We start from the raw sequence: 15,802 nt of genomic DNA, 5'->3' as shown, positions 1-15,802 counted from the left end.
TGTAATTTTGCTTGTTTTTATTATGATACATACGTTATTCACTATGTTTAATTAAACTTTATTTTTTAACCTAGTAATGTTTTACAGGGGTAAAATATACTTAACATCACTTTACCATTTTCAGTATACGTTTCAGTGGCATAACGTACACTCACATTGTTGTGTCACCGTCACTGCCGTCCGTCGACAGAATCTCTTTCATCTTTTCAGAGTGAAATGCAGTCCTCGCTAAACACTAACTTTTCCACTTCACCTTCAGGATTTTAAGTTGCTAGAAAAGAGATTTGGGGAAAATTTGGTGAAATCAGAACGCAATCTGTAGTTTACTGTTTACTGTCACGTCTCTGTTAACGCCCTGATTTTAACCATTATGCTATGGTTGTGGAAAACAGTGATGCTCCAATACTCCGGTTTCGTGACTCCTTTATGCTCTTAAAAGCTAGTGAGAACCCCAAAATGTTTTACGTGGGCTACACCTGTCAACATTTCCAGTATTAGAAATTAAAACTTAAAACAAAAACTTTGGTTATGAATTCATGTAAAAATAACAATAGCAAGTCCTTCACATGTTAACATATTTAACACATTTGTGAAAATGATTATAGGATTCAAAGCCCCCCCCCCCAATCTTTAAAAACTTTTTTGTAAATCTCTACAGTGTCTGGTTTAAAAGATCGTCCCTGGATTCTCATGTCTGCTTCTGGGATCACTCGGCTGCAAAATGTCGTTTTTGCCGACATCTGTGAAGAAAACCTAGCCTCCCACAAACAGTAAGTGGGAGAGGGAAGGAGCATTTAATGGTGGTTTCGGGTAGTTGTGGATATTCTTTGATACTGAACCAACATTCAACAGGTGGGTGTTTCTTTTCCTTTTTAATATAACAGCTTTACTGCAGTATATTCACATGTGATAAAATTCACGCTCTTAAAGGGCACTTTGGCCTTTGCAGCCGTCTTGACAGGTCACCGGGCAGCGTCCTCAACACCCTGCCTGGGGCTGATCTGAACGGTTAACGTGCAGCTGGGTCGGGACGGCCAGCCTGTGCCCCAAGCCCGTGGACCTGGCCACCCCCTCCTACCTTGACCCGAGGAGCTTCCTGAGGACCTGGGAAGGCTCCGGGGTGGCAGGGCAGCAGCAAGCCCCAGGGAGATGCCCACTGTGGGCACGAGATGGAGGCCCAGAGAAGGACAGCCCGCCAGGGTGGTCCAGCTGCTGCCAGGCTGCTGCCTCCTGGTTCACTGCTGTTTCCACACCTCTGGCCACAGCCAAGTGATGTGGGCAAGAGCAATGTTTCTGGAACCTCCCCTGACCATGGCCCATGTAGCTGAGGGGGGGGCTGACCACTTAGATCAGTGGGCAGGACACCCACCCATCGGTCTGTCACACCTTCCTGAGTGCAGTGTGTGTTACATCCACACTCAGAGAGTGCTGGGCACAGCCTGGGAGGGGGTGATGGGAAGGCATGGAGGTGACCTAGGCCGCTGTGGCCACAAAAGGCTTTTCCTTGGATTTAACTGGTTTACAAGCAGGCAGACTTGCGTTTCCTTCAGTGTTGTCTCCTCCCACGTCACTGGGGAGTCACAGATGCTGAATGTACCCTTGTTGGATAATGAGTCATCCCCCAACTGGGAGTGGTGGGTGGGGGGTGGAGAAGAGACAGCATCAGAATTTCTCTTCTCTGGCTGCCTCAAAGCCTCCATTTTTCTCTGTTCACATATACGATGTAAGGGTTATTTCAAAACAAAAAAAGCAAAACAAAAGAACATTGGCCTCAGCAGGCTGTGACCTTGAGCAAATTATTCCCATTTGTGCAGGGGGCACAGCCAACCCCCAGGGTGGGAGGTGGCCACTGCCAGGGCTCAACCTGCGCCCCTCTCCGGGAGCTGCCCTTGGGACTGCACCAGAGCCAGCTAGTCCCTCGGCTGCGTGCCTGGCCTTCGACTGAGCGTTTGCTGCCCACGGGAGAGAGCCAGGAGCCCTCCAAGACTACGGCTCTATTTCCGCATCCAGCAGAAGGCAAAGATGAGGTTGGGAGAGCCCCGGACTCCACACAGGCCAGTCACATGGGGAGTGGAGGCGATGTTCCCCAACTCTCAGCTCAGGGCTGGTATATGTGTGCGAGAATGTGTACGTATGCATATGCTTGTGTATGCATATGTGCACGAGCAGGTATGCATGTGTGTGCACGTGCACGCATGTGACTGTGTACGCACATGTGTGCATTTGTGTGTCACCAAGTGAGTATGTGGACGCACGCCTGTGTGCTAATACCTGTGCATGTGTGTGCACATGTGCATCTGTGTGCACAGCTGTGGTCGCACGCCTCCATGCATGTGTGCATGCATGTACACACGTGTGTGTGTGCATATGCATTTGTGTGTGTGCACATGCCTGTATACAGTGGACATGCACATCTGTGTGTGTGAGCCTGTGTGTGTGTGTTCTTGTCTGTGTGTACGCACACACATGTGAGTTTTTTGTTTACTCCCTCGGTCAATCCAGAGGGCCGTGGAGATTCGAGGTGGCAGGAGAGGTGGATGCAAAGACAGGCCTAGTGAAAGCTGCCGGCCTGGGCCTGGGCCTGCCCTCTACCCACCCAGTCTGCTCAGACCGGGGAAGCTTTGGCTCCTTGCACTCAGCAAAGTCAAGGTCAGCAGGGTAGGACACTTCCCAGGACACTGCTGCCAGCACTTTTGACTGACTCCATTGCTCATTTCCCAACCTTTCTCACTTGAGGGCATCTTGCCGTGTGTTTGGTTCCAAGCCTGACCTAAAGCCAGAGGCAGCACTGTCCTTGGGGGAGTGCCATCCTCCCGCTGTACGTGGACATGTCCCCACACTGAGGGTGCCGGCCAGCCTGCTCCAGGCCAGCCTGTGTGTGTGTGTGTGTGTGTGTGTGTGTGTGTGTGTGTGTGTCGGGGGGGCTGTCCTGCTGATTTGCCTCCATCACCACTGAGCTTGCTGCCTGGCACCCTCCCCGGGGCTCTGGGACTTCTTTTTGAGGCTTGACCGTAATTCGAATAGCATCGGTTCCTCTACCATTTGCTTTACCAGGAACAAAGGTAGAATTGTTACAAGTTGTGGGAAAGGGGCAGCAGTGTGTGGGACACAGAGAATTGATCTTTTTCCTTCCCTGGTCTGAGCCCTGTCACCAGGCCCATGGGCTGCCTGGGAATTTGGAAGCAGCTTCTGGGAGAAGGCTGGGGCAGGCGGTGTGGGTGGCCTGCCGGCCAGAGCCCGCCTGGGCTCCTGCTGTCTCAGAAGTGCCTCAGGGGGTGTCCGTTCTGTCCCACGATACTGCGATTGTCCCACATGCATGTTTGGGATGCACTTGGCCTCTCCCTCCTCACTCTGGACACTGGCCTCTCTGGCCTCCTCCTCCAGACTTGTCACTAGGTGTCTTGGTCTCTGCTCAGGCCCTAAGTGCTGTCCCCTGTTGCTCCCAGTTCTGCCTGGGTGGCCCTTTTCCTTCTGGTAACCCCCAGCCCCTGTCTGGCTCCAGGAACCCCCAGGAGGCAGTGCCTCCTGCTCTGTCTGCAGCCCAGATCTGTCTCCTTCCCGAGCTGCCATCAGAGGTGCCTCACAGGAGCCCCCCAAATTGCCCTGAAGCTGATGCTTTCCAGTGCTCCCCAGCTTGGCCAACGGTGCCATCTGCCAGCCAGTTCTGTCTAAGCCAGATGGACATTGGGAGGTGGCCTTGACACCCCACACCCCTCTGTCCCTCCACACCCATCACCAGCTCCAGCATCTCTCACCACCTCCACCTCTCTCGCCCTCAGCACAGAGCCACCACCTGCTCTCCAAACAGCCCCCAGCTGCGCTCCCCTGTCCCTCAAACCCCTCCTCTAAAAGCACCTCTGATCCTATTGCTGTGCTGTCAAAAAGTCCCTGAGTCTTCCTGTTGCTGTAGGAGCGTCTCCTATTCTAAGGTGTCTCCGAGGCCTCCTGGCAGGGGCATTGTAGGGGCACCGAGCATGCAGGGAGGAGTGGGGGAGGGAGGACACAGGGAGGAGGGGGGAGGAGGGAGGTGAGCCCGACCTTGGCCCTGACCCCATGAGTGAGTGCACTGAGGCCTTGCCTGGGCGGTCAGGGGCTGGGGTGTAGAAGAGGTCATTCTGTGGGCCACAGGAGCAGAGGCCTGGGGGCCTGGGGGGGGGGCGGGGACAGCTGTGAAGGGAGTTGGCATGCCATGCCAACTTTTGGTTTTATGGGACCTAGGTGAAGACTGTAGGGGAATGGGGCCACCGAGAAGCCGGGGACAAGGGGTGCTCTAGGCAGAGTACAACCAGCAAAGGCCTGGGGGATGGAGGGGGAGGGTCTGAGGAGAGCCCCAAGCAGGCTTTATAAGAACCAACTCATTCAATCCTTACCTGGCCCTACAGATGGTACCAGTGATCCCCACTCTCCAGGTGAGGAAACTGAGGCAGAGAGATGCCACAGAATTAGCACGGGTTGAGCTGGGATTTGAACCAGGGATGCAGGTACCAAGTCCAGGCGCCCAAGCACTGTGCAGCCCTGCCCCTCAGGAGGTGGGAGGGAGGCAGGGGCAGGGGCTCAGGGACCAGTCTCAGCCTATACACCATGCAGGGCTGGGCTGGGAGGAGGCGCTTGTGGCTCTGAGAGGGGTGTTAGAAGGACAGGGCCATGGGGCGAGGGCAACATGACATCTAGAGGGTGCCAGGCCCTTTGCCCTGGAAGGAGGGGGGAGGAGCAAGTCAAGGGTGAAGAGTGGGAGGTGGGAGGGAGGAGCTGAGCTGTTGCTGGGGGTCTCACCTCTGTGAGCTCACCTGAAACCTCCCTGGGAGTAGTGGGGCCCCAAGGATGGGTTGACATCAGCCCTCAGGGCCCATTGAGACCTATGACCCAGAAGCCAGGCTGGGGGTGCTGCCCAGTGGACTGAGGTGGCAGTACTCTCTGTGGGGCAGGAGGCCTATGAGGGTGAGCTGAAGTCACACCTTCCCCTGGGGACCAGTGCTCAGACACCCCAATCTGCCAGGAGCCACCCTGCCAGGCAGCTGCCTCTCAGGGGAACCAGAGCTCATGGTCTGTCTGCTAGACGGAGGTGGGGGAGCCCTCAGCACACTGGCCACCTGCCCCTCCATCTGCCCAACCCCCCCCCCCCCCCCCGGGGAGCTGCTTTTACTGAACCACAGAGAATCAGCCTCAGGCCGACCTGGTCCTGGACACCCAGCCTGCTGCAGGGGAGAGGGCTCAGTGTGGGAATAAAGAGTGGCTTCAGGTCCTGGCTGCTCCCGACTGTGGTGTGACCTTAGCCTGGCCTTCGGACTCTCGGGGCCACGTCACACAGCCACTGAGTGAGGCCCTCTGACCTGGAAGCTCCAGGGGATGGCAGTGACCGTGACGACCTGCCCCTATCACCTCCCCAGCTCGCTGTTCCTCTGACCCTGAGTGTCTCCAGGAGTCCATCCCAGTTGTGGTCAGATAAACGACTACTGCCCGTGGCACTGGCCAGTAGTGCAGACAGTTGCACTGCCAGATGAGATTCCAGGTTGGGGCTGAGCCCCCTCTGAGCCGTGCGGAGCCCTGGGTCTCTGTAAGCAGCTTCACAGGTGACCGCGGCTGAGGCCAGAGCTGAGGACGTGCAAACCTCGCTGTCCAGTGGGGGTAGCTGTGGGCCACCCAGCTGCCCAGGGGTCTGGATCCTACTTGAGACCTGGGGTCTCAAGTGCCAGACACCCCTGTCATGCAGGGTGTCATGCGGGGTCTCAGCTCCCGCTCCCCGCACGAGATTGCAGGATATGGTGAGGCCAAAAAGGAACACCCACAGAGCCATAGATAGGGGAGTCATACCACTATAGTCTCGCTGGCGGCTGGGTTGGAGACACAGGAAGCAGGAGCCACACGATCCGCAACCCGCTGTCTGCTTCTCTGCCAACCAACCAACCAACATAGCCACGGCAGTTTTATCAGTGCCTAATGGCTAACTGGTTACAGCTAATGGCCAATTAGTCACAGCTGATGGCCATCTACTACCCAAGCGAGCACCTTTCTGTGTGAGGCTGAGAGCCTGGAAACTGCTCTCTGGGACTCTGTCCCCACACCCCCTGTCCAGATGCTGGCGGAGCCCCCGACTCACCTTCCCAGCCTGTTGTGAACCAGGGCCACCCCAGCCACCCGGCTACTTCACACCTTCAGCTCCTGCCACAGTGCCTCCCAAATCTCGGCCTGGCCCCAAAAACCGCACTCCTGTGGCTCCCTACTTCTAGAAGCCTCTGGGCCCTCAAACCACGTGCCCCTGACTCCCTCTCATCTGCTTTTCCATGAGCTTAGGGACTTCCCTGCCATGCCTTCTGGTGTCACCCAGCACTGTGTACCTAGCTCCTGAAATAGGCCTGGGGGCCGCAGGGCGGGCTCAGGGGATGTCCCGTGATGGCAGGTGTGGTTCTGGGTTACTCCTCCCCACACGACCCCCTCACCTCCGTGGCCCGCAGATGTCTCCATCCTGTTCCCTCAGCCGCTCCCACAGCCTCCAGCCTCTCCTGAGCCGCAGCACCACCTCCCAGGCCGCCCTGCCTGACACTTGCCCTCCTTCCATGGTCCACACTGAGCACAGCACCTGGTGCTCTGGAACCTCAAACACGCCCGCTCACTCCCCTGCCTGCTGTACCCACCTCCCTCTGCCCAAGCTTCCGAGAAGCCTGCCCTCGGGACTGTGTTCCATGCCCTAGCAGAAGTGACCCTGTCCTGTGCCCTCCCAGTGAAATGTCGGTCCCTGAAAGCTGCCAGCACCCTCAGGAGCGGGACGCTGCTGGCTGCTCTTGTGTCTGGTCATCTGGGGTGTGGGCTGGGAGAGCCCACTCCCTCACAGTCAAGTCTGCCCCCAGCTCTAATGCCTTGTGGGGTTGGACCCAGGAGAGCAGTGGGAATGGGGGTGGGCCTGGAGGCCCCCACATTACCAGCCCTGGGATTGAGGACGAGGGAGGGATGGCGGGTGCAGGATATGGCTGAGTGCAGCCCTGCCCCCGCCTTCTTCCTGGGCACCTAGCAGGTGAAAACCCCACCCCCACCCCACTCCAGCTCTGACACCCTCCAATCCAGAACCCACACGAAAGCCAGAATGAACTTTCATAACCTGATCTTGTCACTCACCCACTAAACCCTCCAATGGCTCCCTGTGGCCCTCAAGGACCCAAGGGTGCCCAAGGCCCTTCGCGGCCTACCTACCCATCTCTTGCTTCCAGGCCCTGCTCCCTCCAGGTGCTCCATCTCTTGTGGACTCCACACACTTCCCTCCCCCAGGAAGCTTTCCCGACCCCCTATCAGGTAAGGCGCACAATCCACAGCTCTCGTGTGCTCTATGAACTGCTACCATCCCATGATGTTGTCGATTTGGGTGCCTGTCTCCCCTACAAGATTGTATGCTCCTGACTCACGCCAGATAGACAAACCGGACACCGAGGGTGGGGTGTGCGGGCAGGGAGTGCTGACTCTGAGTCCACAGATTGAGTCCTCTTCCCAATCAGTGTGTGACCTTCGGGACCTCTTCTCCTCCTAGGCCTCAGTTTCCTCATCTGTGAAATGGGAGCTGTCCCCACGGCGCAGCTGTCGGGTGTGGTGGGTGAGCATATAGGTAGGGTCTGGCAGATACTTCCAATCCCAGCTCTGTCACTCACCACTCTGTGACCTTGGGTTGACCTTGCCTGGCATCTATCTCCTGGTTATGAAATGGGGACAGCAGAAGTACCTAGAACCTGAGATTAAGCAGGATGATATGGGGCAGGTGCCATTTGAGCCAGGCCTACAGGAGGGGCCCAGGGAGCTGAGCTCCCAGGGAGCCCCGAGCCTGTGAGACAAGAGGCTGGCCCAAGGAGGGGACCTGGGGGAGGAAGGGGAGGACAGGGCAGCAGACAGTCTGGCAGTCTGCCCTTGGGAAGGTCACCAACTTCCTGAGCTGACCACTCCTCCAAGGCCCCACAACAGGACCAGGTCCCACCTGCATTCCTAGGCCCTGGGGCATGGCAGGGCAGCTCGGCTGTGCCTGGGAGCTGGCCCAGGCTGAACGCGGCACTCGGCCAAGCCACGTTTCTGCATTTAGCACCAGAACTGCAGCCGTATAAACGTGGAGGGGGCACCTCCTCCCCTCTTCCTGTAACAATGGAGGAACCCAGTCCAGCCCCTGTGCAGCCTCCAGCCTGAAGGGGCTCTGCAACTTGCTCTCAGAGTTGCCTCAGGTTTGGGGCAGGGGACCCCAACTTGACCCACTCCCAAAGGAGGTGTCACTTTGGGTCACCCTGGCACCCTTCCTGGTCGCGGTGTCATCTGTCCAGTGGGTGCTGTCAAGTCTGTAGTGGGGGTCACATGGGCTGGCCAGGGTGGGGCGTGGGGGGCAGGATGGCAGCATGGGCAGGAAACCCCAACAGCCAGTACTTGGGGTGGACAGAGGCGGGGACGCCTCCTTGAGGAGGGGACTGGTGCTGGGAAAGAAGGGGAGATGTGAGGTGTGGATGTCAGGGGCTGAGGGAGGCTCAGGGTCTGTGCCACAGCGCCAGCCAGAGCGCTAGAAGCACCAGCAAGGCCATGGGCAGGGAGCAGTGGACACTGCCTCCTGGTGGACCAGGACCCCAGTTCTTGCTTCTCACGGAGGGGCCTCAACATTTTCCGCAGCAGCAGAACACAGAGAGGTTTAGCCCGCCTCTGGGACTTTGCTCATGCTGTGTCCTGCACTTGGGATGTGTCTCTCTTCTTCCCCTTGATGAACTCCTATTCATCCTTCAAAGCCCAACTCAAACGTTACCTCATTTGTCTGTCTGTCTGATAGATGCTCACTGAGTACCAACTCTGTGCTGGGCACAGGGAACAAAGGAACAGGGTTCCAGCCTAGGTGCCACAGCTGGCACCTCCTACCTGCAGCATGGAGCTCACGTTGTTGCCGTGGCGATTCTCATCTGTGTATATGTGGGTCTCACTGTCTGGAAGGAACTCTTCTGAGACTCACTGGTTATGTCGCTCAGCATGGCGGCACTGAGGTGTCACATTTGAAGGTAGGGGGAGGAGCCATGGGATGTGGGGAGGAGCACCTGAGCAGGGAGGGAGCCCTGTGCCAGGCTCTGGGCACCTCGTGACCTTTCTCCTGGGGTGGTGGCCCAGGGTGTTCTGAACCCTTGAGGCACAGACTTCCTCTTGTCGCCTGTTGGGCTGGGTGGGGCGCCACGTTTGACTCAGACCCCTGCACTGTGACCCCTGCCAGTTGGGGGCTCAGAGCAGAGAATATGGGTGACACCACACCCTGAGCTGACTCAGGGAGAGCGGCCCCCCATGCAGGATGGATGCTGGGGCAGCAGAGAGAGCCTCGCTGGGAGGTGTCTGGGTTGACACTGTGGGGCCTCTGCCCCCGCCTGCTGTGAGTGTCAACAAGGTTGAACATTCTGTTGGCTCCTCCTGGGCTTGAGCCAGCTGCCACCTGCCCTGGCCCTTCCCAGACAGGGCACTCAGCCTGGGTGGGGTGGGCCGCGCCGTCTGCTTCCAGACACAGACGGCATAGGGAGGAAGGTGGCTGTGCCATGCTGCCCTTTGGCTCCTGGGGGTGGGCTCTTGGCGAAGGTGTCCATCTACAGTAGGCCGCTAGCCCTGTCCAGGAGGGGCTGAGGCGAGGGGCAGGGACAGGAATGAGCACAGGGCCTGGTCCCAGCTCAGACCCCAGCAGCTTAGTCCTGCTGGCCAGTCCAAACTCACTGCCCCCAAGCTCCCTGTGGCTGGGTCACAGAACTCCCTGTGCGCTGGCTTCTGGTTTACAGAATGGGGCAAACACTAACCATGCCACCCCGGTGGCTGCTGGAAGCTCTCCTGGGGGCGGGGGGGCACGCGGAGCCACACATGGCTGGAATGTAGCAGGATGGCCAGTGCTAATGCCCTCTCCCTGTCTGCCCCCGAGGTCACTGCCAGGTCCACATTGGCTTGGCCTAGAAGGGTGCTGCTCCCCTTCCAGTCATCTGGCCAGGGTGGACACAGGGAGCCACACAGAGCTGAGCACTCAGACTGGCTCAGGGGGACAGACGGGAAGAAGTCCCAGCAGACTCAGCCATGGGCCACCTCAGTCCTCCACAGCTCAAGGTGGCTGCCAAGAGCCTGTGCACCTGGGCTCAACCCCACTGCTCTCAGTGCTGGTCAGGAGCGGCAGCTGGCTCTGCCGGGGGAACTGCTGCCTCTTCCATCTGCCCCCCTCTCCCTACAGCAGCCCCACCCAGCCCCAGCCGGGCCAGGGAGCACCCACAGACAGAGGTTCAGGACAGCATTTGTCCCAACTACAGCCAATCACAGGTAACTCGACAACTTCTTTCAGGACTCATGGGGAAGGGGAGAGCTTTCTGCGGGACGTGGGGTGAGAGGAGGCATGCCCATTTCTGCCAGGTCAGGGGGAGGGTCACAAGGAGGGCAACAGTCAGCAGAAATGGGGAGGCAGAGTCCCAAGGACACCCTTCGATCCAACCATGCCTGATGCAAGTCTAATTCCTGGATTTCTTGTTTTGTTTTGCTTTGTGTGTTACATAAGCCAATAAATTCCCTTCTGGGCCTAAGGTGGTTGGGCTTGGGTTTCTGTCACCTGTAACTAAAGCTCCCTTATTAATTCTGAGACTGACTCTAGAACTGAGCTGCCTTTTTGGGCATGAATGGTCCATGGTGCCCCCCATACAGAGTCCCTCGCCCTCCCACCCCTTCAGTAGCAACCCCACTACCCCCACAACACACACATGTATAGTCACAGAATGTTAGTGTGGGTGCTTCATTCCTTTTCCTACTCTGCATCTGGCAAACTCCTACTCATCCTACAAAACCCAGCTCAGGACTTAACTGTTTCAGGAAGCTTTCCATGAACTCTTCCCCACCCGGCTCCCATCCTGCTCTCCCCACGCCCACCGTCTTCCCTTGGAGCCAGCCTGGCAGCTGCCCCAACCCACTGCCAATGGGGCAATCTCAACTGCCCGCTGCTTGCTTCTCACTGGGGCAAGGGTCAGCCAGGTGGGAAGAAACTGTGGCTCCCACATCTGAGTGTGCCTGGCTCCCATCGCCTGCCAGAGATGGCACCTGTCCACCTGCCCACGCCATTTCTATGCTCCCTGCCCATCCTGCCACTAGTCTGTCCTTGTAAGCCCAGAGCTTTGTGGGGGGAAACTCCTTGTTGCTGAGTGATACCCCCAGGACTCCCTTGGGGGTGGGGCTCCCTGAGGCTGAAGGACAGTGGTGACCACCAAGGGCCACTGAGCAGTGACCATGCTGGTAACAACCATTAGTGTTTACTGCCACCACTCCCATGGTCTGGCTCAAAGGACATAGAGGGGAGTGAAGGAGGTCGCTGTCCCGAGGGACACCACTGTGTGACCCTGGACACAGCCTGACCTCACTGGGCCTGTGTCACTATCTGGAGCACGGGGATGGGAAATCTGTTCTGGGATCAAATAAGACCACTGGGGGGCCCCCACCCAGACCTCCTGCCCCCTGGCAAGCGGTGGACACCGGGGCTTTCATCCTGGGCCTTCTGCCCTTCTCCTGCCATCTCAGCCTCTGCTGGTGTGACCTCAGGCTACACAGCCTTCCGCAATCTGGTTTAGGCAGCACTCTCCACTTTGCAAGGTGACCCTGCTAGGGATACCCCCGCCCCACTGGCTGCAGGAGTTGACACACAATGGGGTTGGCTGGGGGCAGAGGGGGACAGTGCTGCATGCAGGGGGTGGCCAGCCTCACCCAGCCAGGGAATGGGCAGGGTTATTTTCTGTTTTACAGATGGGGAAACTGAGGCTGAGAGGCAGAGGTAATGTGACCCAATGACACAGTGGGGGTGAGGGCAGATAAACTGGCGCTGGACCCTAGCCCAGTAGTCAGACCCCTGTCCAGTACATGGGAGAGGAAAGGGCTGTGGTCCTCCCGTGGAATGTGTGATGTCCCACGTCCCCCTATGCCCCTCCTCCACGGCCACTAGAGCCACCCAGGGGACATCGTGAGGGAGAAGGGCCCTGCATCCCGCGGTGGTGCACACTTGCATACCCCCATCTCAGTGCTCTGGAGCCAGCAGGCTGCTGGGAAGCAGGACAGAGCCCACATGGCCACCCTCCCCCAGCCCTCGCTGCTTGTTTCCTTGAGCTCCCGGCGCCACCTGGTGGTCATCCTGGGCCTCGCAGCAGAGTCTGGACCTAAGGGGGTTCATCCTGAGCAAGCAGCTGAAGGTGGTCCCTCAAGTTTGGACTCCTCATTGTGCACATAGAGAAACTGAGGCCCACAGAGAGGTCAGGAACTCTCCGGGTCCCTCAGAGAGGCAAGGCCTAGACCAGGGACAGAGGCCAGGCCAGTGCCCATTTTCTCTCTTGTGCTCAGAGCCCTGGCCGGGTAGCCCAGCTGAAATGGCTTAGGGTATGTGGGGACCCCCGTACAGCCATGCAGGGACTCAAGTCACAGATGGACTTGAGCAGTCCCCTGCCACTGGGGCTGTGTACCCCGTCAAAGCCGAAGCCCTGCCCTGCTGTCCCTAGCACACTTTGCAGAGTCTGCTGCGGGCTGAGACCCTATCAGGAGACACCCCCTCACTCCCGACCGTGAGTACATGGGACCAGGTCTGGGCTTCACACCAGACCCAGGCTCTGCCCAGTCCTGAGGCCCCGCTTGCTTGACCACCTGCCCTGCACCTGAGGGACAGAAAAGTGGCCGCCGGGCTACCACCAGGACAAGAGCCGTGCCTGGGAACAGAAACACCAGGAACTGCGTATCATCCCTGAGCCTGCCTCGGGGCCTTCTCCGAGCACATGGCTCACTGCCCAGCTCTACGCCCTGTCCTGGGACCCCGCCGGGCCTGGGCCCTTGGGTACCCTGCTGTTGTTCCCGCTGCTGTTGCTCCCGCTGCTGCTCTCCAGCTAGGCCTGGCTCCCACAGGGGCAGGATGTGAGGAGAGACCTTGGGCAAATGCTGAGCTGCCAGGCCAGGCTGGGCTACAGGCCGCTGTGACAGTCCCAGTTCTGTGGGCAGTTGGTGGGCAGCAGCTGGCTGGGGTTTCGTCTCCCCAGTCTTCCACCTCTGCCTGCTCTGCCCACCCTGGCCAGAGTTTGCCAAGCCTGTGCCTGCTGTCCACGGGCCCACAGTCCCTCTGAGGGCCAGTCTTGTCCTCTGCCTGGGTGAGGAGACGGGCTCACCTCAGAGAGGGTCAGGGGCCTGCCCTCAGTCACACAGCCGGTATGTGGCTGAGCTGGGCCCTTTCTGTCGGGTGGTCTCCTGATCCTGTGCTCCTTCTGCCACACCCCAGGCCCCTGCATGGCATTCCAGGGGCTGCTAGGGTGAATATCTATGGGCCAGAGGGCCTAGCTGATGGCTGGCCTCCCTGGTGTCACATGGGCCCCTGGGGGGGCGGTGCCTCCATCTGGGGGTGACCACAGGCCACCTGCAGGATGCCTCCCCCACTCCCCTGCCTCACTGGGGGCCTGCAGGATGCTACCCAAAGCCTCAGCCCCCTCTGGCTAGGCAGGGTGGTGGGCCCTGTGGCTGGGCCCTTGATGACCTCCACACATGGGCTTCCTCACTCCTGGGACTGGCGCCCCCACCTGCTTTGCTCCCCACACCACTCTGAGCACAGCTAAGTGGCTGGGCAGGGGGCTCCATCAGCTGTCTACCTCATCCCGAGGGCTGCGCCGCAGGGCACCCTCCTGCGGGGGCCTCCTCCTCCCATGAGAACCCCCACCTGACCAGCACCAGCAGCAGCGCCATGGGCCTTCCTTCCCCTCATTGCACCTCTTGGAGGAAGTGTCTCCACTGGCTCCCCCTGCCCTCTCCCTCTCCATTTTCTCACCTTCTAGAAAGGGCCCCCTCACTGCAGTGGCTTTCCCTGCTCCTCCCCTCTCCTCCCAGGTTCTCCTTCCCTCCTCTCTCTTCCTTGCCCACCTCCCCACCCCAGGCCCTCACTGCCTGCAGGCCAGTTGCTGCCTGGGCCCTGAGCTCACAGCCCCAGGCCAGCTGCTCCAGCCTCCCTGTCGCATGCCCTGGGACAGGTCAGGTTTACTCGGGTGCCAGGTGCCCTGGACTTCTTCGGGTTGACCCAGGAAATAGAAGGACAGGGGAGACTGAAGGGGAGGTCCAGTGCGGCCCCATGCTGTGGGGGAGCGGAGGGCCAGAAGGGCCTTCTCCAGCACAGGGCCTCTCCTGTTTGAGGCCCGAGAGGACAGGGGGTCAGCCCCTCCGGACGGCACTGCCTGGCTGCTGGGACTTGAGAAGGGTGAAGGTGTAGGATTCACCAGGCTCCTCCACCTTTGAGCCCAGGTCAAGTCACTGCGTCTGGGTGGCAGATATGTGGTGTGCAAGCAGCAGCTTTTCTCCTGCTAAGGTGGACCCTCTGGTGCAAAGCAGGCGGCCAGGGCACCTGGGAGGGCCCTGGGCCTGGCCCACGTCCTCAGCCACAGGGAAGGAATCCGAGTTCCACCCGTCCCTCAGCACGACCATCCCCCTCCCCTACCCCGGACAGCCAGGGGAGGCAGGGCAGCTAAAGGCCCTGGGGTGGACAGACCCGGATGCCAGCCCAGCGCTGCCCCGGCCTGCTGTGTGGCCTTGGGAAAGTCATTGCATCTCTTTGAGCCCTGGTGTCCACATCCATCAAATGGGCTCAGAACAGCAGTCCCTCTGGGATTGTGCTGAGGGCAGGAGACCCCGTTCTGGCAGATGGTATCACCAGTGGGGGCTGACTCACCACTGTTTACACCAAGGCTTCCAGCGCAGGAGGGGTCATCCCCTTCCACAGCCTCCCCTGCCCTGGCCAGTGGAGAGGTGTGGGCAGGGCTGGGTGCCACCACCTCCTGCTGCCACATGGTGTCGCTGTCGAGAAATGCACAGTCCGATGGCAGGGCACCCAGAAGGCTATGGCCCAGGCCTCCCTCTAGCTGGCAGGAAAGTGGGGACTGTGGGGGACGACCGCAGAGCCGGGCCCAAACTGAGGAGGGGCACACCTTCTGGGGCAGCCGGAAGGTGGCCGTACTTGCAGGTGGGGCCCAAGCCGACCCCTTGGGTCCTTCCATAAAACAGATTACACAACGTATTTTAGGCTTGGGTGCGAAAAAGACAAATATAATCCAGGCTGGGTTCATTATTACAGATGTCATGTATTCCAGACTATGTGTTACTATATAATTCACTGTATGTAGTATATTACATATATATTCATTACTATGTATATTCAATATTACATTCATCTGGATTTTCAAAGGAATTGAAAGTGCTTCATGGGCCCCTGACAATATGTGGGCCCCAGCTTTGTGCCCACCGTGCTAATGGACAGGCCAGCCCTGTCACATGCCCCGACAGTGAGGGCCCCGAGATACTGGCCTTTGCCACCTCACCCTAGCCCTGGTTCTGGGTGACAGCCCTGTCCCTTGGTGCCACGTGGCCCTGGCTCAGCTCTTGGGCTGTGGAGTCTAAAGGCTGGACTGGCTTGGCCATCCCTCCTGAGGGTTCCAAGGTCAGAGGTGGCCCCGTGGACCTTAGGGCCCTTGGGCCTCTCAAAGGGCCCACCCTGGACACCCGAGAAGCCTTTTGAGTTTCTAATGAGTCACCTCCCAGGAGAGACAGGGACATGTAGGCCTCTCTCCCGCAGATAGTGCACGTTGGCTGGGAGGTGTCCTTGAAGGCCCGGATCCTGCATGCCTGGGGACACAGGGGCCACCTCCATGGTCCTGGTCCCTCCCTGGCTCTCCCTCACGGAGGTGAGCTGAGGTGTTACTCACCCGCATCTCTGACAGTAGTCTCCTGCGAGGGAGCTCGGTCTGGAGGAGCTGACTCCTGGGGGTGGGGCCCAGCCTGCGCTCCTCCCAGCCTCCCC

At 58.9% G+C, this 15,802-nt stretch overlaps 2 long non-coding RNA genes across 2 annotated transcripts; one reads left to right on the top strand and one right to left on the bottom strand.

Annotated features, from left to right (window-relative positions):
* Positions 1 to 8,974, bottom strand: LOC141570205 (uncharacterized). The gene is made up of 2 exons (XR_012494189.1): positions 8,866 to 8,974; positions 1 to 271 (listed from the first exon to the last, which is right to left on the bottom strand). It is a non-coding gene; the product is annotated as an uncharacterized LOC141570205 (long non-coding RNA).
* Positions 6,726 to 10,735, top strand: LOC141570207 (uncharacterized). The gene is made up of 3 exons (XR_012494192.1): positions 6,726 to 7,284; positions 8,780 to 9,002; positions 10,193 to 10,735. It is a non-coding gene; the product is annotated as an uncharacterized LOC141570207 (long non-coding RNA).
* The last annotated feature ends 5,067 nt before the right edge of the window (positions 10,736 to 15,802 follow it).

This window comes from Rhinolophus sinicus, linkage group LG02 (assembly GCF_036562045.2).
Source record: "Rhinolophus sinicus isolate RSC01 linkage group LG02, ASM3656204v1, whole genome shotgun sequence".
Classification (NCBI taxonomy): Eukaryota; Metazoa; Chordata; class Mammalia; order Chiroptera; family Rhinolophidae; genus Rhinolophus; species Rhinolophus sinicus.
The sequence above is the reverse complement of the archived record's forward strand: the minus strand, read 5'-3'. Positions and strand labels throughout refer to the sequence as shown.